The sequence below is a fragment of the Sciurus vulgaris genome (assembly GCF_902686455.1).
Source record: "Sciurus vulgaris genome assembly, chromosome: 5".
In the NCBI taxonomy this organism is placed as follows: domain Eukaryota; kingdom Metazoa; phylum Chordata; class Mammalia; order Rodentia; family Sciuridae; genus Sciurus; species Sciurus vulgaris.
In genome coordinates, this window is record NC_136465.1 from 6,055,195 (window position 1) to 6,082,737 (window position 27,543).

The 27,543-nt window shown below is 38.8% G+C and overlaps 1 long non-coding RNA gene and 1 pseudogene across 2 annotated transcripts in view; both read right to left on the bottom strand.

The window, feature by feature from the left end:
• Positions 1-27,543, bottom strand: part of LOC306660663 — a 781,776-nt gene that overhangs the window by 546,439 nt on the left and 207,794 nt on the right. The window lies entirely within an intron of this gene.
• LOC306662146 (ubiquitin carboxyl-terminal hydrolase 17-like protein 17) lies at positions 25,334-26,759 on the bottom strand (annotated as a pseudogene). Its single transcript has 2 exons — positions 26,733-26,759; positions 25,334-26,595 (listed from the first exon to the last, which is right to left on the bottom strand). The product of its transcript is annotated as a ubiquitin carboxyl-terminal hydrolase 17-like protein 17 (transcript).

Sequence of the window (27,543 nt, forward strand, 5' to 3'; positions counted from 1 at the left end):
TGTGGCTAAAGGTTTATCAATTTTGTTTATTTTTTCAAAGAACCAGCTATTTATTTTGTCAATTTTTTGTATTGTTTCTTTTGTTTCAATTTCATTGATTTCAGCTCTGAGTTTAACTATTTCCTGTCTTCTACTACTTTTGGTGCTGTTCTGTTCTTCTTTTTCTAGGGCTTTGAGCTGTAGTGTTAGGTCGTTTATTTGTCGAGTTTTACTTCTTATGTTGAATGCGCTCCATGAAATAAATTTCCCTCTAAGTACTGCTTTCATAGTGTCCCAGAGATTTTGATACGATGTTTCTTTGTTCTCACTTACCTCTAAGAATTTTTTAATTTCCTTCCTAATATCTTCTGTTAGCCATTCATCATATAATAGCATATTGTTTAATCCCCAGGTGTTGGAATAGTTTCTGTGTTTTACTCTTTCATTCATTTCTAACTTCAATCCATTATGATCTGATAGAATACATGCTAGTGTCTCTATCTTCTTGTATTTGCTAACATTAGCTTTGTGGCATAATATGTGGTCTATTTTAGAGAAGGATCCATGTGCTGCTGAGAAGAAAGTGTATTCACTCTTGGTTGGATGGTATATTCTATAAGTGTCCGTTAAGTTTAAATTATTGATTGTGTTATTGAGATCTATGGTTTCTTTGTTCAATTTTTGTCTGGAAGATCTGTCCAGTGGTGAGAGAGGCATGTTAAAATCACCTAGTATTATTGTATTATGGTCTATTTGGTTTCTGAAATTGAGAAGGATTTGTTTGACATACATGGATGAGCCACTGTTTGGGGCATAGATGTTTATGATTGTTATATCTTGCTGATTTATGTTTCCCTTGAGCAGTATGAAATGACCTTCTTTATCTCATCTAACTTTGGCTTGAAGTCCACATTATCTGAAATGAGGATGGATACTCCAGCTTTTCTGCTGAGTCCATGTGCATGGTATGTTTTTCCCCATCCTTTCACATTTAGTCTATGGGTATCTTTTTCTATGAGGTGAGTCTCTTGCAGGCAACATATTGTTGGATCTTTCTTTTTAATCCAATCTGCCAGTCTATGTCTTTTGATTGATGAATTCAGGCCATTAACATTCAGGGTTATTATTGAGATATGATTTGGTTTCCCAGTCATTTGGTTCATTTTTTAAATTTTATTTATTTATTTGTTTGACACAACTTGTTTCCTCCTTTATTTGACAATTCCTTTAGGATAATTCCTCCCTTTGCTGATTTGCTTCTTTGTTTTTCATTTCTTCCTCATGGAATATTTTGCTGAGAATGTTCTTTAATGCTGGCTTCCTTTATGTAAATTCTTTTAACTTTTGTTTATCGTGGAAGGATTTTATTTCATCATCAAATTTGAAGGTAAGTTTTTCTGGGTATAAGATTCTTAGTTGCAATCCATTTTCTTTCAGGGCTTGAAAAATGTTGTTCCAGGCCCTTCTAGCTTTTTGGATCTGGATTGAAAAATCTGCTGATATCCGTATTGGTTTCCCCCTGAATGTAATTTGGTTTTTTTCTCTCACAGCCTTTAAAATTCTGTCTTTATTTTGTATGTTAGTCATTTTCATTATAATGTGCCTTGGTGTGGGTCTGTTGTAATTTTGTGTATTTGGAGTCCTATAAGCCTCTTGAACTTGATTTTCCATTTCATTCTTCAGATTTGGGAAATTTTCTGATATTATTTCATTGAATAGATTGTTCATTCTTTGGTTTGTTTCTCTAAGCCTTCCTCGATCCCAATAATTCTTAAATTTGGCCTTTTCATGATATCCCATAATTCTTGTAGATTCTGTTCATGATTTTGATTTCTTACCATCTTCTCTTTTTGTTCAACTTTGTTTTCAAGGTTAAATATTTTGTCTTCAATGTCTGAGGTTCTGTCTTCCAGGTGTTCTATCCTACTGGGTATGCTTTCTATGGAGTCCTTAATTTGGTTTATTGTTTCCTTCATGTCAAGGATTTCTGTTTGGTTTTTTTTCAATATCTCTAACTCTTTATTGAAATGATCTTTTGCTTCCTATATTTGCTCTTTTAACTGTTGATTGGTGCGATCATTCAATGCCTGCATTTGCTCTTTCATCTCATCGTTTGCTTCCCTGATCATTTTAATTATGTACAATCTGAACTCCTTTTCTGTCATTTCTTCTGCCATGATGTCATTGGGTTTTATTGATGTAACATCTAGATTTGTTTGCAGCATTTTCTTTCCTTTTTTTCTCATATTGTTCAGGTATCAGTGGACTGCTGAGATATTGCAGATTTCCTTTATTGACTTACAATGTCCCTGAAGATTTCTATACATATCCCCTCTTAGCGTTCAGTAGTCTGAAGTCTTGGAGGAAGTTGATAATGCAGTGTTCCACAAGGAATCTGCCTCTCTAGGAGTGGTGGCCTTCAGGTGGGGTATATTCCCTGCTAGTGGGCAGAGGTGTCTCTACTTGTTGACCAATGGTCATCCAAAGGGGACCTAGGCTGCAGGCTGAGGCAAGGCCTGTTTGGGCCTGTGTCTGTGGTTTTACCGTCCTTGTGGGGAAACCTCACCCGCCAGGGAAGACTCACCCGGTGGGGAGGTCTCGCTGGTCAGTTCCCTCCTAGAGGTTCCCCTCAATTTACAGCTACCGCCTGGGTTGGGCTGCCTTCCTCTGCAAAGTTCCCAGGGGCCCGGCCCTACCTCCTGAGCCTGGAGCCTCACCCTTCGCAGATGAATCTCCTTAGGCTGCCCCTCCTCAGAGAATCTGCCCGCAGGCCTGGAACCTTCACTCCACCCCTAAGCCTGTCTCTGTGCGGCTCTTCCACCCAGAAGCCTCCTAGATCCTGGGACCCTGCTCTGCACGTAATCACCTGGCTATGCAGCCCCTCCTCTGAGCGGCCAACTGGGGCCCTGTACAATCGCTCTGAGTCCCAGAGACCCGCCACACGCCTTTTCCTCCAGACAGCCGCCCAGTATTCCGGTGCATCACTAGGAGTCCAAGCAACTCACTGCGTGCCTCCACCTCCCACCGACCACCTGTTGCCTGGGGCAATCAATCACTCCAAGTCAAAATGACCCTCCCTGTTCCTTCTCCTCCTCCAGGTAACCCCCCTGGTGTTCAGGAGCGGTCACTCTGAGTGGCTCTGAATCCACGTGACCTGCTGCACATGTCCTCTGGGCAGCCACCCAGAGATCTAAGTACGGCCACTGGAGACTAAGTGACCCACCGCGCTTCTCCTCCAGGCAGCCCCCCTGTGTTCAGGATCGGTCGCTTTAAGTCCAAACAACTCACCACTTGCCTTCTCCTCTGAGTAGGCGCCTGGAGCTCCAATGCAGTCACTGCGAGTCCAAACGCCCTGCCGCACTCCTTCTCCTCTTCCTCCTACTCCTCTGGGCAGGTCCCAGTGTTCAGAAGTGGTCTGAGTCCAAACATCTCGCCACGCAGCTCCTCCTCTGGCAACCGCCTGTAGCTCTGGTGCAGTCACTCCTAATCCAAGCGGCCATGCTCCTCCTCCTTCTCCTCAGGGCAGGCCCCGGTGTCCTGAGTCCACACAGCTCTCCTCACCGCTCCTCCCCTGGGCAGCCTCCGGAGCCCCAGTGGTTGCTCTGAGTCCAAGCGCTGTGCTGAGCGGCCTCCTTTATGACACTCCCAGTTGTCTGAGTTCACTGCTCCAGCGGGGGGGGGGGGGGAGGGGTGTCTCGCCGGCAGCTCTACTTCACAAAGTTCCCTGATTTCTGGGACTACTGCCCCATCTGGGACGCCTCCCCAATGGGAGAGACTCACCCGGCTGCTTTGAGTTGGTCCCAAGTCCCTCAATTTCTCCTCTTTAGAATCCTGAGTCCTGGAGCAACATGAAATGCAGCCACACTCTAGGCCTCCATCTTGAAAACTCAAACCTGTTATCTTTCAACAGCTCCCTCTGAGCAATATTTTTGATGGTCTTGATGATTTGGTAATCATGGTGATTTGATGTTGTGACACTTTGGCAACAAGAGAGACCTGAGGTCAAGGGTAAGGGTGTGACCTGATCTTGAAACACTGCTATTCTTTAAGGGGATGGAATTAGAGCTGAGGAAGGTATTCACACCAAGGCTTCATCCTTGTCAACATCTATTATCTTTTTATTTCTTTGGTGATATTCATTCTAAGTGGTGTCAGGTGGTATCTTGGTCAGATTTTCAAATGAAAACTATTCCCTAATAGCTAAAGACATCAAGCACTTTTTCATGTATTAATTGACCTTGTGTATTTCTTCTCTGTGAAGGGCCTATTCCAGTCATTTACCCATTTTTTAGTAAACAAACTATATGCTGTCCCAAGGGCTCTTTGCCTCCAAGCTACAGTCCAGCCCTTTTTATTTTTTGAGCCAGGGTCTTTCTAAGTTGTTTATGGCCTCACTAAATTGCTGAGGCTGGCTCTGAAATTCTGATCTTCCTGCCCAGGTTCTGGAGTCTCTGGGCTTACAGGTTGCAATTTGATGCCTAACCAGAGTTGAATCTTTGAAGGGAATTGAGTTCCACTCTTTTTGCCTCAATTGCTTGCTCCTTGACTTTTTGTTATCCTTTGAATAACCCTCAGTGAAGTTGTTTTGTTTTTCATTGTCTTAATGCTTTGGTTGCCAGGGTGATTGGGGTTAAGTCAGTTTGGGAAACAAGAAAGAGTCCAAGACCCAGGGTAGGGTGTGATCTGATCTTGAAAGACAAGTTTTCTCAAGCAGATGTGATGACAGCTGAGGAAGATATTGACACACAAGGCCTGACATCTCTGCTGTCAGAGGAGGCTTGCTGTGCTGTGCATTCACCTCGTTATCCTCTCCCTCCCCTGAGTGACTATGGTTTGGTTGTGAGGTGTCCCCCAAAACTCATGTGTGAGACAATGCAAGAAGGTTTAGAGGAGAAATGATTGACTTATGAGAACCTTGACCCAACCTGAGAATTGATTCTCTAATGGGATTAACTGAGTGGTAACTGTAGACAGGAGGGTGAGGCCTGAGGCTGGGGGTCCCTGGGGACATGCCTTTAGGGTATATATTTTGTAACCAGTGAATGGAGTCTCTCTCTGACTCTTGATCATCATGTGAGCTGCTTCCCTCTGACACACCCTTCTACAAAGATGTGCTGCCACATCTTGAGCCCCAAGGAAAGGAACTATGGGTTGAGACCTCTGAAACCCTGAGCCTCCGCACAAACCTTTTTCCTTGAAATTTTTCTACTCAGATCAATAAAGGAGTCAGAGCAATAAAGGAAGCTGACTAAAACACTAACTGATATTCCCACCTGCTAAGACTCAGGCACCTAAATTCTTTGGGCACTGATTCAGTCTGACTTTTCCTGATGAGAAAGGGTGATGTTGGTCAGAGTGACCCAAAGTCCTTGCTCTCTATCAGGTGGGGCACAGACGGTTAAGGGTATGCAGCATCATGGCAATCTGGAGGTCTAGGTGGCAGATGGAATATACTAGGACAACAATAAACAGGACAACAAAGCATAGAATTTTGTGTACAATTATCACAAAAGCAATTGGTATGATAAGCCATTTCCTGAAAACCATGGATAGTAAGTATCTCATTAAAGGTTAAGGCAGAGTCCAAAATACCTGTGATTTGTGACTGGAAGACATTCAAGCATTTACAAACATTAGTAGACATAGTAGAGTCACACCAAGGTTAAGCGTAGTAAAAACAACTTTTCTTCTATTCTTGTGTGAGTGACTGTGTTCATGAGTGCTTTCGTGTTTCTGTGTGACATGAACTATCTATGTTAAAATAAACTAAATATGATTGTCTTTGCTCGATGTCAGAACTTGTTGAATAACAAATTTCCAGGCTACACCACTTTCATCAGTCAGTTCACTAAATTCTTGTGTGTCATCTGGTTCCAAATGACTAACAAAGAAAAAGAGAAAAGAATATAAAAATCTCTGAGAGGAAAAAGTCAGGTCACACTTGGAGGTCATCCAATAAGGCTCACTTCTCACTTCAAAACTAAGCCCCTGAAATCTTTGTGTTTCTTTTCTTCTACATTCTTGCCAGCATTTACTGTTATTTGTGTTCTTGATGATTGATTGTTATTCTAATTGCATTGAGATAAAAATGTCATTAAAACATTGATTTGCATTTCTGTGTTAGCTAAAGATTTTAAACATTTTTCATGTATTTGTTGACCATTTATTTGTACTTACTCTTCTGAAAATGTCTACCTCATTTGTTCATTTACTCAATGATTTATTTTGTGAGTGGTAGGTTATTTGAGTTCTTTATATGTTCTAGCTTTCAATTCTCTTGAAGAGGAGCTGGCAAAGATATTTTTCTATACTCTGAGATTTTCCCTTCATCCTGCTAGTTGTTTCTGTCACCATGTAAAAGCATTTTAGCTCCTTGACATTCCATTGATTGCTTATTGGCGGTGTTTTCTGAGCTACAGGATTCTTATGAAGAAACTTGCTGCCTGGTCCTATGTATGAAAGTTTTTTCATTCATATCCAGTTTTCCTCACACCACTTGGTAAAGATGCTTGCTGTCTTTCCCTCAACACAAGATTTTGTTGCCTTGTCATCTACAGAATTAGATGACTGTTACCTGTATCTCTGCAGGGATGTCTCTATGTCTTATGTTTTGCTTCATAAATCCACGTGTTTATTTTTACACCAGAACTATCCTATATTTGTTACTATCCTATATTGCTCTGTACTATATTTGAGGTCATTCATTTACTCCTCCTCCTTAACTTTTTTTTCAGTCAAAATTGTTTTAGTTATTATTACTGGTCTTTTTTCTTCAGTATAAATTTTAGGATTAGTTTTTCTTTCTAAGTAGAATATTATTGATATTTTGTTGGGGATTTCATTGAATCTGTAGAATGCTATGTTAGCCTGACCATTTCAAAAAAGCAATAATACTTTTCCATTAATATTGGAGGATTTTTCACCTTCTCATCACTTTTAAAATTTCTGTGTGTGTGTGTGTGTTTGTGTGAGTTTCCAATGTAAAGGTCTTTTAACTTTTTGTTTAGATTCATTCATAAGTATTTTATTTCATTTTAAAAGCCCTTGTGAATACAATTGCTCTCTGGATTGATTCTGTAGCAGATCCATTCTTGGTATACTCAGATTCTGAATCCTATAACTTTGATGAATTTATTAATCAGTTCTAGAAGTCTTCCAGTGGAGCTTTCAGAATTTTCTCAACAAAATTATTTGTTTGCAAATGATGTGATTCATAAAATTAAAGAAAGATTCAGAAAGAAGTGAGATTGTTTCTGCTTGCAAATAATGTGAGGACAATCTCACCTCTCCTTCCTACCTGTATCCCTTTTATATCCTTCTTCTGCTTAAGTTCTGTGGCTGAAGTTTCAAACACCTTAATGAAAAGGAGTGTTGTGAATGGGCACCCTAAGTTGTTTCTGGTAGCCCAGAGAATGCTTTCAGTTTTTTTCCATTCACTATAATTTTGGCTTTGTGTTGTCATATAGAGACTTTACAATGTTGAGATAAGTTCCTTCTATCCTTAGTTTATTCCATATTTTGTCACAAAAGGATGTCAAATTTTGTCAGAAGCTTTTATGTACCTTTTGAGATGTATGTGTTCTTTATGTCCTAGATACAATTTACAAAGCCTATTGCAGTTGTTGATTCACCTATGTTGGACTGTTCTTGCATCCCGAGAATGCAATCAACATGACCGTGGTGTGCAATCTGTTCAGTGCGATGTTGACTGATTTGATAATATTTTGCTAAGGACTTTTGCATATTTGTTCTTGAAGAATACTGGTATAGAGCTTTCTTTCTTTGAAGCATACCTATCTGGACTCGGTATCTGAGTTATACTGGCTATATAGAGTAAGGCTGTTTGTGTTACCTTTCTATTTCCTGGAATAATTTGAGTCAAGTTCACACTAGTACAGCCTTAAAGGTCTTTTAGAATTCAGATGTGAGACCATCTGATCCTGAAAATTTTTGTTTTTCTTTTGGAAGATTTCTTTCTTTCTTTTAATTTTTTTTCTTCAGAATAACCAATAAGGCTTTATTTCCAAAAAAAAAAAAAAAAATTAAAAAACAAACATGAGCCTCATTTTAATCATGGGCTTTGATTCACTGAACCTTTGTTTGAGGAACTGCAACTCATATGTCTAAACGACCTGTTTTTGTGAGTAATTATACTATTTTGAAGAAGAGGAAGTTGAAATTGAACATATAATTCTACAACATAGTGTCTGAAAGGAGATGCTGTATAAATTGAATTTTATGTATATGATGAATGGGTTGTATGGATAAAATTGGGGTTATATATTATAAACACTCAACATTTTGAAATTTTCTTAATTTACCCAAGAATTTTTAAATATTCCTCCATATGCTATTCTCTTTTCAATTAATGTTTTCTCGTGTGCTATAGTTACACATAATCATGGGGTCTATTTTGACCTAATTTTACATGTGTGAAAGATCATTTTCTCTACCTCAGGCATCAGTGCTTCCTCTTATCCTCCTCTGTGGGGATTTCAGGCACATTTAGCAAGAAACAGGGAAGTGTTAACTGCTGAGGACAATGCTGGCTATAAATCAATTAATTACCCATATATATATCTAATCAATAAACACACAAGAGCCAATAATGGGAGGAAGCGTGATGGATCAGGCCATACCATATTTTGTCCTCTTCTTTATTTCATAGTCACACAGGTAAAGGGGTCAAGACTAAGAGGTACTTCTTCTGTGATGAACAGGATGGGGTGGAGTTAGGGAATTCATTTGTTTAGGGAACTCGCATATCACTCAGAAGGTAAGCCACTCCCACACAGGGCCACTTCCTTCCCAGGCTATCTGGAGCAGTCTGTCATGGCTGCCAGTTCCTGGGAGTCAGGCCTCTGTATTCCATGGCTCAACCAAGTATGATTCTGTTAGATATAGGTGACTTTCCACACTTCTCCTCTCCCTTGTTCCCTGTCCTCTACCCTGCTCATCTTTTCTATTTATTTATTGTCTTTTATATTGTTATTTAACTCTTAAAGGTGGAATTCTTTGTAGCATATGCACACATTTACAAGAAATAATTTGTTCAATATCATTGTGCAGTTCTTCCCATTTCCCATCTCCCCTCCCTCCCCCTCAGTCCCCTTCCTCTTCTCCTCCTTACTGCTCTGCATGGGTTTTAATTACTGCTTAAATCTCACTGGTTATTATTGGATCTGTTTAGGTTTTCCCCACTATTTTGATTCAAATTTGACAATTTATATGTGTCTGGAAACATACTCGTTTCTTCTAAATTTTTCAATTTATTGAAATACATGTTTTCAAAATGGTTGATAATGATCTTCTAATTTCAGTGTTGACTCATGTATTATGTTCTTTTTTATTTTTAGCTTTATCAAGTCTTCTTTTTCCTTTTTAAATTTCATTTGTATAAGGGGTTTTCATTGTTCATACTCTTAAAGTCCCTACTTTTCCTACCCTGTTTATTGTTCTTTTATTTTCTATCTTAGTAATTTTAACCTTGATCTTTATTTTGTCTTTACTTCTACTGATTTAGGAACTAGTTTGTTCTTCTTTTTCTAATATCTTAGAATGCAGCATTAGCATATTCATTTGGATTCTTTCTGATTTCTTAATGAAGGCACTCCTAGCTATGATCTTTCTGCCATCACTGTGTTTCAGAGAGTTTGTATGCTGTATTTCTATTCTCATTTGATTCTGAGAAATTTTCAATTTCTCCTCTGATTTCTTCAGTGACCAGCAAATTATTCAAAAGTGTATTGTTCAAAATCCATGTGCTTGTACATTTTCTGTTCACTTCTAATTTTTAAAATATTTTTCTTTAGTTTTAGATATATAATGGCTTTATGTTATTTATTTATTCACATTTATGTGGTGCTGAGAATCAAACCCAGTGCCTTACACCTGATAAGCTATTGCTCCTCACCTGAACTTCTAATTTTATTCCATTAATATCTGATAAGTAGATGGGAATTATTTTGGCTATTTTATGTCTTTTAAGACATTCTTTGTCATCTAAAATATAATCTATTTTGCAGAAAGTTTCATAAGTAGCTGAGTAAGATGGGGATTAAGTTGGTGTTTCATAAAATATCCTGTAGTCTCTTTTAAGTCCATTTGCCTTATGGTATGAATTAACTCTGCTTTATTTCCTGTTGATTTTATGTCTGCATGAATTATTTGTGAAAGTATTGTGTGATTTTCCATTTGAAGTAGGAAGAAGTGCTGTCTTTGTTAGTAGGAAGAGGCATTCTGCAAGGCCTGTCCAGCCAAGCATCAGGGACTTTGCCTCAATCTATATGACCATGGAGTATGTTTTGAAATACCAACCAAAGGTTGGAATTGCAGAATGAATGATCTCATCTAGGAGGAAATAGGTGAGACAAAAGTCTTCCTATGTTGTCATATGTCCTGCCATAACCATGAAATCTTACCACTGTTTTTAGTTTAGAGGGAAAATTATTAATTGTATGTTGGAGTTAAAGTTTCTTAGAGAGATCTTCATCTTCATTTTGCACTGTGAAGATATTCTTGCTTATTACCTGCCCAGCCTAAATTTTCTTTTTAAAATTTTGTGCTCTTCTTCTGAAACTTTTCATAAGCTTGGATGCACAGGATAGTGTTTCTAATACCTGGAGAATTTCCTGCAATTTTCTTATCTACTCCACTGATATGCCAAATGGGCCATTATGCACTCATGGGGAGTGATACATTTTAATGTTCTTTTTCTCCCCATTCTCTGGATACATGATGTATTTCAAAGAAAAATAGGTGAGAAAGGTGTAAATAAAATAATTGAGGTGAAATTCATGACCACATCAGAAGGAAAAGCATCCCTGTCATAGGGTCAGTGGTAAGTTCTCTGCATGTGAATGTTGGTGATAGAGATGAAAGACCCAAGTCATTAATTCGTGACTGAGCATAACTAACTGTGTGTAATTAAATGGACAGTGAGCAATTTCTCACCCAAAATCTCTTCATATATTGTAATCCCTGAGAAATTTAAATGAATTAAAAACCAACATATAAAATCTTAAAACTATGGTTCACTTCACAAACACTGCTCATGTACTTGGTCTTTCAACTTATAGAAGCTTTCAAAATTATTCCAGCAGCTCTGGTATTAGGATGCTACCAAATAGAGGATAATTGACCAACCTGAGAGAAATGTGGTATGCACATGGAAGTAAAAATGTAAGAACCTTTTGTCTTTAGATCATTAGTGGTTAGTGAATGATTCAAATGTATCTAAGTTAATGTATGTTTTTATATGGAAAATATTGTCAACTTTTCATGTTGTTTGCCAAACAAGAATCTCATACCTAGGAAGATTCACCAAAACTAAATGAATCACAAGAAGATGTAACTCACACATCTGCATCTGCTCAGTGTTTGTTAACAGGAAGACTGTCAACAAGCTGTGTGGACAATCCCATAGTGACTGATTTCATGTTCAGGATTACAAGAGCAATCATAGTGGAGGTACACCACATGAGTGTCCCATCTGTGTGACAGGCGGTTCCATCTGCAGGAGTCAGTGGCCCTTTCCTGCCAGTCTATCTTGACATCCTCTGGAGGAGAGAGCAGCATACACTCATAATGCTTCTTCCACAAGCTTTTGGTCCGGGATGTTTGGCAGTGATGTTTATATTGAATGCCTGGGGACTAGGAAGATAGAATTGCTCCATTTGATATTTTGACAAGTATTAGCTGAAACCATCAGAATTTCCTTTTCTACTAACCTTCAATAGCTGTGATATCTCTGCTTTAAATTAAAATTACACACATAATTTTAACGTAAATTATAATGTAATTGAATATAATGCAAATTGCAATTTCTCCCTTTAAAAAAACAAAAATCCATTGTATTTTGTGTCAAATTTAATGTCCTGAACAAAAATAGAATTCACTCACCCATCTGTACCTGAACTCCAAAATAAAGGTGAGTTTACATGAATTGTGATTCTGATTACAGATTTTCATATGTATGTATACTTAATTTCCATAACCCTAATGATAATACTTCCTCTACTATTTTATCAAATGATATAAATAGAGTCTGAGAAAACTTTAATACTATGATAAATTTGCCCATCTAATGATACAGGCACAATCTTAATTATTTTCTGTCACTTTTCTCAAAGTATTTTGAGAGTTCTGCATGACCTCTATGTTCACCTGGAGTGGTTTTTCTAATATTAATCATTAATACTTTGTATGCATGTTGAAACTCACACTTTCTCATTTCTTTCTACTTTCTACTCTTTAAAAATTCTAAAATACTTATTTACATATAATTTTTCTTGACAAATAGCAATTACATATTGTTATGGACTTCAGAGTGATATTTTGGTACATTTATACAATGCATAATCAGATCAGGTCACCTTGTATATGAACCACCTTCAATATTTTGTTTTCCAATATTTATCATTTCTTTTTGTTGGGGACATTCAGAACCTTCTCATTTTGAAATATCTATCAATTGTTCTCAACTGTAGTTATTACACTTTGCTATAGAACACTAGAAGTAATTCTCCTCTCGCACTGTACCTCTGTATCTATTAACACTACCCTTTCTCCCACATCTTCTGAAGCTCTGGTCACCAATTTCTGCTCTATCCTCCTATGAGATCAGCATTAGCACCCACATGTCTATTAGAGTATGTGGTATTTTTCTTCTGTGCCTGACCTCCTCCTCCTCCTCCTCCCCCTCCCCCTCCTCCTCCTCCTCCCCCTCCCCCTCCTCCTCCTCCTCCTCCTCCTCCTCCTCCTCCTCCTTCTTCTTCTTTGACTATCAGAAAACATTTGCAATACACATGCTTGTTTACAAAATATACAAGGACTGGAAAACTCAACAATCATCAAATAATGCAATTAAAAATTAATGAAACACAGAAAGTGGTATTTCATTGAACAGCATAATTGAATGTCAAAGAAGCAAATGAAATGTACACAGAATTATTGTTGTTAGAGAATTTCCCATTAAAACCATAATGAGATAACTAAGAGTTTGCCTATGGTAATGTATAAGCATAAATATGTATACGTTATTTTTTATTTGCAAATGAAAAGTGTCAACAAACAATAAAATTAATCTGTTTCTATGTACCACATGATATGAGAGAATGAACAATTGTAATTAAATCATTCCAACAATCTTCTCTCTGAGTCTGACAGCAGGACTATTCAACACATTTTCCAAACAGTACACCATCAAACCTATCATTTACCCAATTTTTCATTGATCTTTATATCAGGTCTTCTTTTTTTTTCCAATAATATCAATAATTAATGTAAGTATAATGAATTAGATATTGAAATTAATAGTAATAAATCCTCGACATGTGTAAAAATGAAACTATACCTTTATGCTCTACATTTTAAATATTGATACACCAATAAGTAAAAGAAAAATAAGCAAGAGAAACCTAAAATAGGACTATTAATATAAAATAAATTTCAAGAAGTAGTATTGTCAGAGACACTGGGGAACATTTCGGAACCTTAATAAGGCAACTTCATTAAGAGAGTAAAACAATCCTAAATGTGTATGTGTCTACTAACCAATTTTCAATATAGATAAAGCAAAATTTCATAAATCTAAGAAAAACACACCCATAATCATATTTGGAGACTTTGAGACCCCCTCATGTTGCTGGGGGGAGTAATGACATAGAAGGCTTAACAACATTATCAGCCACCTGGACCTACTTGTTATTTACAGACCACTATACACAAAAATGACAATTAGAAAATTCAGAGGAACAAACTACATATATATATATCACAGTTTCTTTATCCATTCATCAATTGAAGGGCATCTAGGTTGGTTCCACAATCTGGCTATTGTGAATTGAGCAGCTATGAACATTGATGTGGCTGTATCTCTATTGTATCCTGATTTTAAATCCTTTGGGTATAGGCCAAGGCATGCGATAGCTGGATCAAATGGTGGTTCCATTCCAAGTTTTCTGAGGAATCTCCACACTCTTTCCAGAGTGCCTGCACTAATTTGCAGTCCCACCAGCAATCTATGAGTATACCTTTACCCCCGCATCCTTGCCAACACCTATTGTTGCTTGTATTCTTGATAATTACCATTCTAATTGGGGTGAGATGGAATCTTCTTTTTGGAATATTTTGTTGAGAATATTCTGATGTGCAGGCTTTCTGTTTCAAATTATTTTAAGTTTTGTTTATCATGGAAGGTTTTTATTTCATCTTCAAATCTGAGATTAAATTTTGTTGCATATAGGATTTTTGTTTGGCATCCATTTTCTTTCAGAGCTTGGGAAATGTTCCAGGACCTCCTGACTTTGAGGGTCTGGGTTGAGAAATCAACTGAGATCCAAATTGTATTCCCACTATATGTATGTGATATTTTTCTCTCACAGCTATTACAATTTTGTCCTTATTGTGTATGCTAGGCATTTTCATTCCAATGTGCCTTGACATGGCTATGTTGTAATTTTGCATATTTGAGTATTGTAAGCCTCTTGTATTTGGTTTTCCATTTCATTCTTTGGCTTTGGGAAATTTTCTGATACATTTTATTGAAAAGATTATCCATTCCTTTGGTTTATATTTTCACATGATCATCTCTTCTGATAAATCTTAAATTTGGTCTTTTCATCTTATCCCATAATTCCTGGAAGATCTGTTCGTGGTATGTTAACATCTTTTCTCTGTGATCAGCTCTATTTCCAAGATGTTTTATTTTGTCTTCATTGCCTGAGGTTCTGTCTTCCAAGTGGTCTAGTCTGCTGGTATTGTTTTCTATTGAATTTTTAATTTGGTTTATTGTTTCCTTCATATCAAGGAAATTTTTTTAGAATCCCTATCTCTTTATTGAAGTGATTTCTTGCTACCTGTATTTGCTCTCTCACACCATTCTTTACTTTGCAGATAAGTAAACTCTGTACATATTAAACTTCTTCTCTGACATTTCTTCCACTGTGGTATCAATGGGTTCTATTAGTGGAATATCTTGGTTTGCTTGGGGTGATTTGTTTCCTTGCTTTTTCCCTCTAACAGTATGGATCTGAGGTGCTAGAGTTTCTACCCTCTGGACTTAGTGTTCCTGAAGGTTTCCAATACTTCACTGCTTAGGGGGAGATAAATAATTAAAGCAAACAATGCAAACAATTTACAGCATTACACCAAACTTTTCCTACGACGACATACACAATGTGAATTATCACAATAAACAGAAATGTTATGACCAATTATGCCTATAATAAAAACAGCAAGTTTACAAAAGTGTTTACAAGTTCAGATGCTAAAAATGGAGAGAGTAGAATTGACATAGGATGTGATGATTAAGAGGGAGAAGGAGAGAAGACAGAAGTAAAAGATTAAAGGAAGAGTGAAACAGAATAATAGATGGTTTCTTAGTATCTTTCCTCTCTGATCAACTCTATTTTCAAGATTATGTATTTTGTCTTCATTGCCTGAGGTTTGTCTTCCATGTGGTCTTGTCTGTTGGTGATGTTAGCAGAAGAAAAGAAAGGATTAAGGGAAACATGTAGAAGATTAAATATATATATATAAATAAAAATTTAAATAAAAAAATTATAAACAAACATTAAAAATACAAAATATAACTAAAACATAGTAATCAAATATCCTAGTTTATAAAAAATTAATCCTTGTAAAATTACTGGCTTCAAAAATGCTAGAGATGAGACAAAAAATGAAACTGTATAAATGTCCATGTACCATTTAGGGCACAATTAAACAGTAAAAAATAAATTAAAAAATCCTGATGAAAAGATAAAGAATTCTTTCCCAGTGTTTCTTAAATTGGTCTTTTCATGGTATTCCATAGTCTTGAAGGTTCTGTTCATGATTTCTTACCATCTGCTCTGTTTGGTCAACAGTGTTTTCAGGATTAAATATTTTGTCTTCATTGTTTGAGGTTCTCTCTTCCACATGATCTAGTCTGTTGGTCAAGCTTTCCATAGAGTTTTAATGTGGTATGTTGTTTCCTTCCTTTCAAGGATTTCTGTTTGTTTTTTTCAGAATCTCTATCTCTTTATTGAAGTGATCTTTTGCTTCCTGCATTTGCTCGTTTAACTGTTTATTGAAGTGATATTCATTGCCTGCATTTGCACTCTTATCTCATCCTTCACTTTGTGGATCATTTTTATTATGTACATTCTGAACTCCTTTTCTGACATTTCTTCTACTGCTGTCAGTACTATTAATATAGTATCTTTGGTTTGGACATTTTCTTCCATTTTTTCAATATTGTTTGTGTATCTTCTCTTCTAGCAGTGTGGATCCAAGGTATTGCAGTTTTCCCCCTACAGGCTTATAGTGTCCCTGCAGGTTTCCAATATCTCACTTTAAAAGTGGAGATCGATATTAGATACTATGTATTGTTGTAATAAACACAGATGATGTGTTTGCTATCTATAGCATAAACAATCGGTTTGCAATAAAACCCATGATTTTTAATGGTGGACAAAGAGGATGAAAAGAGGTGTAGGATTTAATGTTAATGAAATTAGAAGTGAATATATAAAGGTGCTAGATCATAGGAAGAGTGAAAGCAAAATTAAAGATATCTAGATTGTGGTACCAACCTAGGTGTCCTCCAATAGATGAATGGACAAATAAACTGTTGTATATATACACAATGGAATATGATTCAGCCATAAAGACAAATAAAATTGTGACTTCTGAAGGTAAATGAATGGAGTTGAAGAATATCATGCTAAGTGAGATAAGCCAATTCCAAAAAATCAAAGGCTGAATATTTTCTCTTATAAGTGGATGATGGAGGATGGATGGATTGTGTAGAGAAATATGAGTGCTGAGGAGTGTGTGGGGGAAAGAAAATATAATGAAATGAGACAAAGAGTGTTATCCTATGTACATGTATTATTAGACAAAAAGTGTGACTCTACCCTGGGTACAACCAGAGAAATGAGAAGTTGTATCTATTTGTGTACAATGAATCAAATAATAATAATAATAATAAATACAAGAATTCTTTCCTTTGGAATTCAAAGTTTTCTGTTTCTCTTCTCAGCAGGTTTAGGTGTGGTCTTCTTAAGCATGGTGGTCCACCCTGTGGATTGCTGGAGTGAGAAAGCCAATCCCATATGCAGAATTCCTGGAGGCAGAGTAGAGACTTAGGTAGAAAAAATTCTGAGGTTCTTGAGAGATAGAAAAGCCCCTCTGATTATCATTCTGGAAGCCACCAGGGAAATCTGGACACAGGACAGCAATTGAAAGCGCTGGTTGACCTACCACTGTGCACAGGAATGTGGGTTCCCTGCCTTGGTGACTGCCACACTTGAAGAGGAGGCCCTGAGAGCTGGGTCAGTGAAAAGGTCACCATTCTGACTTCAGGAAATTCAGAGGCTTCTTTATTTGTTAAGTCATCCCCTAATTTCTAAACGTTTTTATCACAGATTCCAGCATTCCAAAGTTGATTCTGACCAATTGTGATGGCTTGGTCATTGCTTCATGAAGGGCAGAAGTTTTGAAAGGTTGGTCAGTGCTGTACTGTGGGCTAGAGGTTTTGGAGTTATGACGGCATCATTGGGGTGATAGCAGTACTCGCAGTATAGTTTTGCATACTTTCCCTTCAAAGGTGATATTAAGATGCCTCCCGCCTCCTTATTTTCCATACAATTTCCTATAATTATTTAGTTTCATTTGAGGAATAAATCATCTATTTCTTTATCTGTCCTGTTCATTTTCAAATTGGGAATACATATGCATACGTCTTGTGGAAGGTTTACGTTCATCAACATACTTTCTCAATTATTTCTTGTCTTTGTCCTGAACAAGGAGGTAGGAGTTCTAATCACCTTTTATCCAGAGGATATTTCATTGGAAAACATTGTTCATTTCTTTCCACAATTTTTAAAACTTTGTATCATATGATTAGATGAACAAAAGTCTGTAATTTGTTACCATGAAAATATGTCTGATTTAGAATAATGTAGTGATTTACTATGTAATATATTTAACATGTAACATATTTTGTATATGTAATATGTACACATACATATTTAATGTGTATCATTAATATTGCTAAAATAAGATGTTCCCTGATTTTATTTGACTGGATAGTCATTGAATATTTTTACATGTTTATAATGTAGGTATTAGATCAGAACCAAAAAGGGCATACCTACCCAATTGTACATATAAAGTTATTATTTTATATGGAATACAAAGTGTAGACAATTATTAATAAGTGTGTACTATCTGCAGTACTTTGTGTCTGTTTCATAAATACTTATATTTTAAAAATGAAAATAATAGAACTAGTGAATTCTTGGATTATGAGTAATTAATTAAACAAGTGAATTAAACAAATATGTGCTAGAAAAATTTATTTTTAATAGTATTTTTTATTTTGTAAACAATTGCATTACACATATTACAGGAATTTCCTATAAATTCTAGACCACATTTTGCCACTCATTAACACTTTATAGCACTCTGACATTTTTAATCACTATTTATGAACAGATTCTTATACACTATTAACTAAAATTCAGTGTTTACTCAGAAGTCCCATGTTTTCCTTTATAATTCCAGAATCCCATCCAATGAACTACATATGTTTTGATTCCACATATGAGTGAGATCATGAGTATTTGACTTCATGTGTGTGATTTATTTAATTCAGTGAAATGTTCTCCAGATATATCCACGTTTTTACAAATGACAGAATTTCATTCTTCTTTTGTGCCTGGATAGATGCCACTGTCTGCACACACCATATTATTTTTTGTTTATTCATTCATTGATGGACTTACAGGTAGATTCTGCTACTTGGTTTTTGTGTATGTTTTGAGTATGTTTCCCGTGTTACCACAATAAACATGGGAATGCAGACATTTCATCACCATACTGATTTCATTACCTTTGGATCTATTCCCAGTAGTAGGATTGCTGGGTCATATGGTAGTTCTATTTTTAATTTCTCAAAGGACCTTTATCCTGTTTGGCATGATGGTTCTACTTGTTTAAATCCCCACCAATAGTAGGTGACAATTCTTTTTCCCCACACTCTTTCCAGGACTTGTTATACATTGTCACTTTGATAATAGCCATTTTCATGAGTGTGGGATGCAATCTCATGGTGGTTTTCACTTGCATTTCCCTCACGATTACCAATACTCAATATACTGAAATCAATAACTGTGATACATAGGAAGAGAAAGAAGGAAAAAGCCATATATCAGTTCAACACATGCAAAAAAAAAGCACTTTACAAAGTTCACTATTCTGTATGAATGAAAGCTCTCCATAAATTAGGCAGAGATAGGATGTACCCTCAACACAATAAAGGTCATGTTTGGTAAACCCACAGATATTATCATACTGAACATGAAAAAATTGAAAGATTTTCCTCTAAACTTTGGTACAAAACCAGGATTCCACTTTCATCCTTCTTTCCATCATAGTAGAAGTCCTAGACAGAGAAATTTGACAAAAGAAAGAAAAGGAAAGAATCTAAATTCTCTGTTTGTTTGTGATATGATCTTATATAGAGAATGTCATGAATATTCCATCAAAAAGTTGTTCAAACCAACAAATAAATTTAATAAGTCTGCAATATGTATGATCAACATATAAAAACTAATACATTCTTATATATTTATTGCTTGACATTGCTCTCCTCCGACTCACATTTAAGCAAATCATTGAAGCAATAAATTCTTTTAACATATGTGGATCTTAGATTCACATTGGAGGCTGGTAAATGGTAGGCTCTGTGTAAAGAAAGCACCGAGTGGTTTCCCATGAAAACTGAGGCAATTTTGTGGAATGAAAAGCAGACACTGTCAATAGTGATGCTAGAATGACAGGATTAGAAAGGAAGTGTGATCTCTCTCTCAGTAAACACAAGCTGTGAACATGAAGCAGTGTTGAAGAGATGAGGTGACTTTATACAGGGTGCATTGTAAAGAGAAAATAGCAACTATTTATTGTCTTGTGACTCAATGGCAGAGAAAAAGGAATCCACTTAGGGTGAGCGACTAACACTATGCAGCATGCCTTTCTGATTGTGTCACTGAAGAATTCAAGTTAAGCAGAGAAATTGAAAAAAATTTAGAATCTGGATTTGCAGCATTTTGTGAGTTTATTTTTTCCATAATATTTGTGAGCATTGTGCACAAGGCATTATGTGGAGAATGCTGTATTTAAAATTAAAAGACACATTATTACTGTTGCCTTCATGGAGAAGATAATTTATCGAGAAGAAAATGCCAAGAAAGAAACATACGTATGGTTTGCAATTGTCAAGATGCAAGAGAAGAGTTTTGCATTTGTATAGTTGCATCAGGGAAGGTCACTGTGTGGTGGTGTATTTGGATCAGGCATGAAGGGCGGTTTGAACTATTTGAAAGTGGAGATTCGCAGATGTATTCAGAATCATGCATGGAATGATTAATTATATAAGAATGTGGAGTCCGAGAATGTGGATATTCCTCCAGAAGTATCTCAAATCAGTTAGAAACAATGACATCAAGTTCAGCTTCACTTTGCTTCTGTGAGGATTCCAGACACAGGGACAAACTTGGGCACATAGTGTCCCCCACTTTCTTTTTTCACCAGATTTTTGTTGGATTTTCCTTGGAGGAAATTCTGCTGGACTAGGGTCATTTGCTTCATTCATCTGCTCTCCATGGAGCCCTCCTTGGTGACCCTGAACTCTATGTCCAGAGGCACAAGGGGTCCCTGTTACCCATCCATGACACCCTTCCAGTCTTTCCCACTCAACCATCTATGTGTAAAGAAGAATCAAATGTGCCCCCAGCCCAGGGACAGCACTTTCCTGTGGAACACGGTGAGTGTCACCTGTCAGGCACATTCATCAGATGGGATCTGAAACAGGATGGGATCTAGAACAGGACAGGGGCTGGTGTTCTCACCCAGAGAGACTCTGAGTTCTCCCCAGTGACTCAAAGGGGAGACTGAGGAGTGGCAGTGCCATGTCCACAAGGACTTGAGGACAGAAGCAATCCCTGGGGAGGACTGGGGCCTGAAGTATCCCAGTTCACAAGGGACTACAGGGAGAACGTCCCATAAGGTGGAGAAGCCCCCAGTGGGGACTTCATGGAGCATGAGAACGGGAGAGAATGGAAACTGCCAGTGGAGGTGTACCTGGGACCCACCTCCAGAGATTCTATCCAGAAACTGAGGCAGCTCGGCCAGAAGGAGCCTCCTAGTGAGAGCGAGTTCCCAGATCCCCCAGGGACCACATACAGTGGATAGAGAGATAAGACCCCTGAGAGAGACTTATGAAATGTAGATACTGAAACTCACTCTTGAATTGGGAAATTGGGAGGGGCTGGCCTGGGAAGAATCTCAGTGGCAGAATGCTTGCCTAGTATACCTGAGACTCTGGGTTCAATCCCCAATCACCATGAGAAAATGGAATAGGAAATTTGCTGCATCATCATAAGGAAGCTGTGCTCCTGTAAGGGGTTGGAACCTGGAAGAGAGAGGAGGCTCCTGGGAGGACTTGAGCCTCCAACCCTCATAACCAATAGGAGCACTGGGGTATTCTCTTGGTCAGAGGACCCAAGTCTCCTGGTTATTGTACAGATGAGTGATCTCCATGATGAGTGGGGCAAGGCTGTTCCCACTCACTGCAGTGATCTGAAGCTTGGTAATTCCTGGAGTGTTGGGGGCCATGCCATGTTGGCGGGATGGCACCTGATCACATCGGCAGTGAGGAGGTTAATTGACATAAGCACATTCAGGTGATTTTATCGTCCATGCACACAATGTATGTGCATGTGTTCTCGAGCACTAATTGCCTGCTCCGAGCAACTCGCCTAATCTTTGCGTAAAAGGCGTGACCCTGCTCTCCGCCTCCTGGAGGTGATATGAGCATAGGCAGAGCGAGACAGAGACACAGCAGCCATTAGCAGAAAAGCAGTAGCAGAAGACACGCGGCACAGCAGTAGCCAGAGAAGAAGACACACACAGCAGCTAGAAGAAAACACATGGAAGCAGCTAGACAAATGCGGGCAGCATCGAGTAGGGGAAGCAGCGGAAGGCAGATCGCAGAACAGAGAATTAAGACGCATCACTAGGACACCTTAGGTAGACACACCCTTAGTTCACAAGATGAAGGACGCCCCAGTAAGCAGCAGGCCTTAAGTGAGGCATAGCAAGTCTCTCTTCCTCTAAGCAAAGTCTGTCCTTCTCTCAAACTCTCTTAGCAAAGTCTCTCTTTCTCTCTGATAAGCAAAGTCTCTCTCTCTCTCTCCTCTCAAAGCAAGTAAACCTCATTTCCTCTATAAACAAGCAAGAAAGCAGTGCACTAAAGAGAAAGATAGAAGTGCCTCAGTTTCCACTCCACCACCCATAAGACTCGTGCAAGTTGTTGCCGCAGGCGGTGACAAATATCCACGGATTTTGGAACCACAAAGAGCCAGTGACACTGGAGGGTTAGGGTGAAGTCCCTGGCTCTGGGGTCCCATCTCGCTAGTTTCTGTTGCCTGACCCAGAAGACCAGTTGAAGCATCTAGCTGAGTGAAAGTAAGAAGGGGATCTTTAATGAATGCACCTATGCCAGGGAGGCAAGGGGCCTGACTTCCTGAGCCCTGCCTTCGGGTGCACACAAGGGGACCGGAAGTCAGAGTCATGCAGTCCTGGGCAAACTGTGGCCAGGTTGGTGGTAATCTCAGGAGTGAACTGGCTGCCTGGGTGACAGTATGAGCCCATCACAGGGTGTTTATCCACCAGACCTGTTCATGGCATCCAGGGGCTTCCCTAGAGAATGCCTCAGAGGCAAGTGAAGGCAGAGGTGCCAGGTGTCTTTCTCAGTTTTAGTGCCCATAGGTGTTTAGGATCAAGTGAAGAGTCCTCCTCTTCAGTGAAGAGCCTTTGAGTCCTTGATATATTTTCACATACTTTTCTTTGTTCCTTAGTGATTTTTATTCACACATTAAATTTTTGTATTAATGGGCTTCAGTGTGATTGTACCATACACGCATATGGTGTGCACTCTCTGAGTTCAAACCCCTTCCCACTGCATCCCACACACCCTTATGAAATTGTAATAATCACTGGTCTTTCTGGATACACTTCTGAACTTCTTGATCAGCACTTGAAAAGAGAACATAAAGTACTGTCTTTCTGCTCCTGGATCACATAGCTTAACAAAATGTCCTACAGATTGTGCTTTTTGTCATGGCTTAACACTGCACCATTGTACATATGTAGCAGATTTTCTGTATCCAGTCTTCTGTCAGTGGGCACCAGGCTGATCCCTTGTTTTAGCTAGTGGGAATAGAGCTGCTATAAACATGTCTGTGTGGGTATCTTATTGACTTGCTGAAGACAACTGCCATGGATTCAAGCCCAAGATGGGGTAGCCCAACCACAAGGTATATGTGCTTTTAGTTATTTGAGGAAAATTCATACTGTTTTTTATACTGGTTCAATTAATTTACATTCCCATCCACAGTTAAAAAGAGTTTCATTTTTTTCCACATCCTTGTGCAGAAACAATCCATAGAATGTGAGAAAATATTGAACAACCTTTCATCTGACAGTGTTAATATTTAGCATATATGAGAAAATAGAAAATCGTATAACAACCACAATAACACAAACTATTGTATTAAAAATGTATGGATGGCATGTATAGACACTTTCTAAAAGAAGAAATAAAAATGACCAAGAAACCCAAGAAAAACTACATAATATCATCAGCTCTCCATTACATGCAAATCAAAGCCACAGTGCAATACCCTCTTGCCCCATTAGGATGGCTGTTGTGTATGAAAATGTCAGAAATGCAGGTGAGGATGTGGAGGTTGCTCACCATTCAAATGTGAATGAGCCATCTTTTGAAGGTTGGCTGCTGTTCAGAATATACGTTTTCTTCTTATCAAATCTGAAATGGTTGAAGTCTCTTTTGAAACAGTTGAAATCTATTTTGGAAGTGGGAGCAGGTGAAGAAGAGTTCAACAGACTTGGGCGATCTCACAAGTTCACAGTCAGTGATGGGTGGATCAGGAATGCTTGAGTCTCTTGTCAAAATTGATTTTCTTTTTTATGACTTTTACAGTGGGTACTAGAAAGTGAAAACTCTCTGTGCATGGAAGGCACAAATTCCACCTTGACTTGCCATTTGCAAGGTGGAAGCAGCACAGCTTTGGAAGCAACTTCTGGAACTCCACGGGACCAGCACCTGCACAGTGAGGGTGGAGAACGGAGGCTCTGCTTTAAGACAACAAAATACTCCCCTTCTGTACCTGTCATACTTCACTCAACACAATATCCTCCAGTTTCACCAGGTGACAGTGATCATGTTGCCATGTTTTAAAATAGAAAGAAGAGGTTGTTTGAATATTCTCACCAACATGAAATGATAAACATTGGAGGTAGTAGACTTCATAATATGTACAAGTATCAAAATATTGCATAGTACATTGTAGGCACAAAGAATTATATCTCAATTGAAACAAGAAAAAGAGGTCACAATTACAGTTTGCATATAATTTCCTTTTGAAATTTACTTTTTCACTCACATTATTTCACATGTGGGAGAATTTACAAATTATAATCCCTTGAGACAAGTGTGTCATATCAAATAATTTAATGAACACATTAATTGTACAAATTAATGTGCAATTTCCCCCTGGTTTCCATTCATCCTCAGATCTGAGGGTTATCATAGATTTGAAATACTCTAAGCTATTTTTATCTACATTTGTGTTCTACTCTAACCTATCAGACTCAGAGTGTCCTGGCAGCTCTGCTCCTACATCTCTTTCAGAGATACCTGTTCATGGAGAAAGGGTCCCATGGGGGACTGGAGTCAGAGGACATAAGAGTGGCAGCCAGAAGGCCTGACCAGCAGTGGGGGGCACCGAGACTGGGGAAGCCCAGGGGCTCCAGGCAGAATATTTGGAGCTGTGTAACTGGGCATGTCACCATGGTTTGACTTTTGAGACCATCATTAGCTTTGCAGGGAACTCAGGGGTCCCAGAATAATTGTGAAGACCTGGATATGAATTGTAGTTGCACATTTAACATTTGAAATTTAGAATTCTGGCCCCTAAGTTCATGTGGAGAATTCTGAGGAAGATCTAGACAGAGTCTACCCATCTCCAACATTTTATGGGTTCTCTGTGTGTGTGTGTGTGTGTGTGTGTGTGTGTGTGTGTGTGTGTGTGTGTGTGTGTGAGGGCACCTGGGCTCATCCTCGTACTGAATTGCTAGAACACCGCTGCAACCTCTTGCCCTGCTTTTTCTTCCTTTTGGTGACTCTGGCCCTTCCTCTAACACAATTGTTCACAGACCCCTCACTGACTGTGCTCTTGGTAGCCTTCTTGGGCTTGTATATTTCCTGATTATCATAAATTCTCTACCCTCCTCTGTGTTTTGACTGGTGAGTGGTGACTCCATTGGGAGGCAGAGTGAATTCTACTTTCCTGGGGTTGGAGTCAGACTTTGGTTGTTTCTGCTCTTGGAGGAACTTCCACAGATCTAAGGTGAATTCTCTGGTGACTGTGCCAAGGGGCTCCTCTGACTCCTTTAAGTGGCTACAGGAGTCCCCCTGGAGCTCCCCTTGGGCAGCTCCCAAGTCTGTGTCTTCAGGCCCAAGAGGACTTGGTTCCCTGTCTAGTGACATGATCCCACTGTCAGGTTCAAGTTCACTCTTCTGGACATAAAAGAGGATATATGCACACTGACTCAGGACACAAGTATTGTCACAGGCCACTACCTTAGCATGGTCCATTTTATACCACTGGCCAATCCCAGCTTTTATGTAGCAATAGTAATGTCCACTGTGACAGCTCACCACAGCATGGACCAGCACTGCATAGAGGGCACAGGCCAGCAGGCCACTGCTCTGCTGAGCCATGTATGGCCGCATGTCAAGACATTCAGGATAGTGCACCTGCTTAGCAATTTTGTCACCTTTCAGAACTGAGAATTGTTTCAGTACAAGCATGAGACCTTTTAGGCAGTCTGCAGGCTCAATGTCTTGCAGGCTGGCATCTTCTTCAGACAAACACCACAATGGGCATTTTCCCACTCTAGCCATTCATGCTTTACCAACTGCTCCAAGGTTTGCTGCACACTCTGAGGTGTCAGGATGTCCAGGGTGATGTCCAGGTAGGGGTCAAAAATGTCTGAAAGGCCGTGGCAGCAGAGACACTTGATTTGCAATCTCTAGCACCCTCCAAATATTTGGTGCATGAGGGTGATGTCCTGGGAGTGAGCACCTCACTGCTTGTGCCCACACAGACATGCTTTCTGCAGGGCATTGAGGGTGAACAGCAGAAACTCATGGGCATCTTCCTGCTGCCATGTGTGGAAGCCAGCAGCCAATGCAGGCAGGGGCCGAATGACATCCCCAGGGTGGTGGAGAGCTCGTGTCATGTGAGCTTGCATCACACACAGCATGCAGACCCTGTGAGGAGGACAGGTTTGGTAGGGCTCCTGGGACAGCATGTAGTTGGCCAGAGGAGGGGTGTATGTTAGACACTGAAGAGCGAGTAGCAACTTGCTACTCATGTAGCAAGTGTTTCCCATGTTCTGCTGCCCAGCCCCAGCCCCAGAAGATCTCTGATAGCTCAGAGATTGTTTCTCCCTAGGAACCAGCTGTGTCCCCACATTAGCCTATTTGTTATTCAAGCATGCATTAGTGCAAGGTGACAATGGTGACTCTGCAGGTAGATAAAAACCCAAAGGGACTTTAGCATCAGCTGCTTTTGATGAACATGTCGGTTTCACACAGGCATCAAACAGAGTCTTACCTCCACATTGGGGTGAAGCTGCCCCATTGTCTCCAGGAGCACTGACCACAGGGTTTCCCAGCTGGGATCTCAAGAGGAGGAAAGCTTCTTCTTCTGAGCTGATCTTCAAATGACAGTCTTCTCCAAGTTTCCAGCCATTTTACAGCTCAGTCTTTCCACCACACCCACTGACTCAGTGTCACGTCCACCAATCACCTCTAAGCACTTAAATGGATTAGGATTTTGGATGTGGTCAATTCCCTTCTGGGAGAGACTCCTTGACTCCTTTCTCTGATTTGTGGATCCCAGGAGCATAGAATCTGATTCAATTATAAGGATTGTTCATGAATATCCTGAGGTCATAATTAGACAAAACAAACCAACAAACCAACATTTCTCGTAGTTCTGCTTGGTTGGTGTGATGGGAATACTTTTGAATTCAGTCTCATAAAACATGGAAAATGAAGAATACAGGACAAAGTCTTGTTTGTTGTTTGTGTGTGTGCACATTCTTTTAGCATTTGAGGCATGCACAGTTTCATATTGGTAATATTTCAAAGGGAGTACTGTTTGCATTTATTAAAAGTGTTTCTATATTTTAAACCACTTTACAGAGAAAATGACACATTTCAATTCCTTAACTTCTCAATGAACCAAGTTGTGTTGGAATTTTTCCTGATTCATTTCCATGGTGGTTTTGAATTCAAAAGGAAGTCATTTGGGAATATGCCTGCCTGTCTTTGGCAGAAATAACAAGGAGGCATGTGGCATCAGTTAGGATAAGTTTTCAATAAAGTTCAAGATAACATTCCTTCTAATTTTCATGTATCAT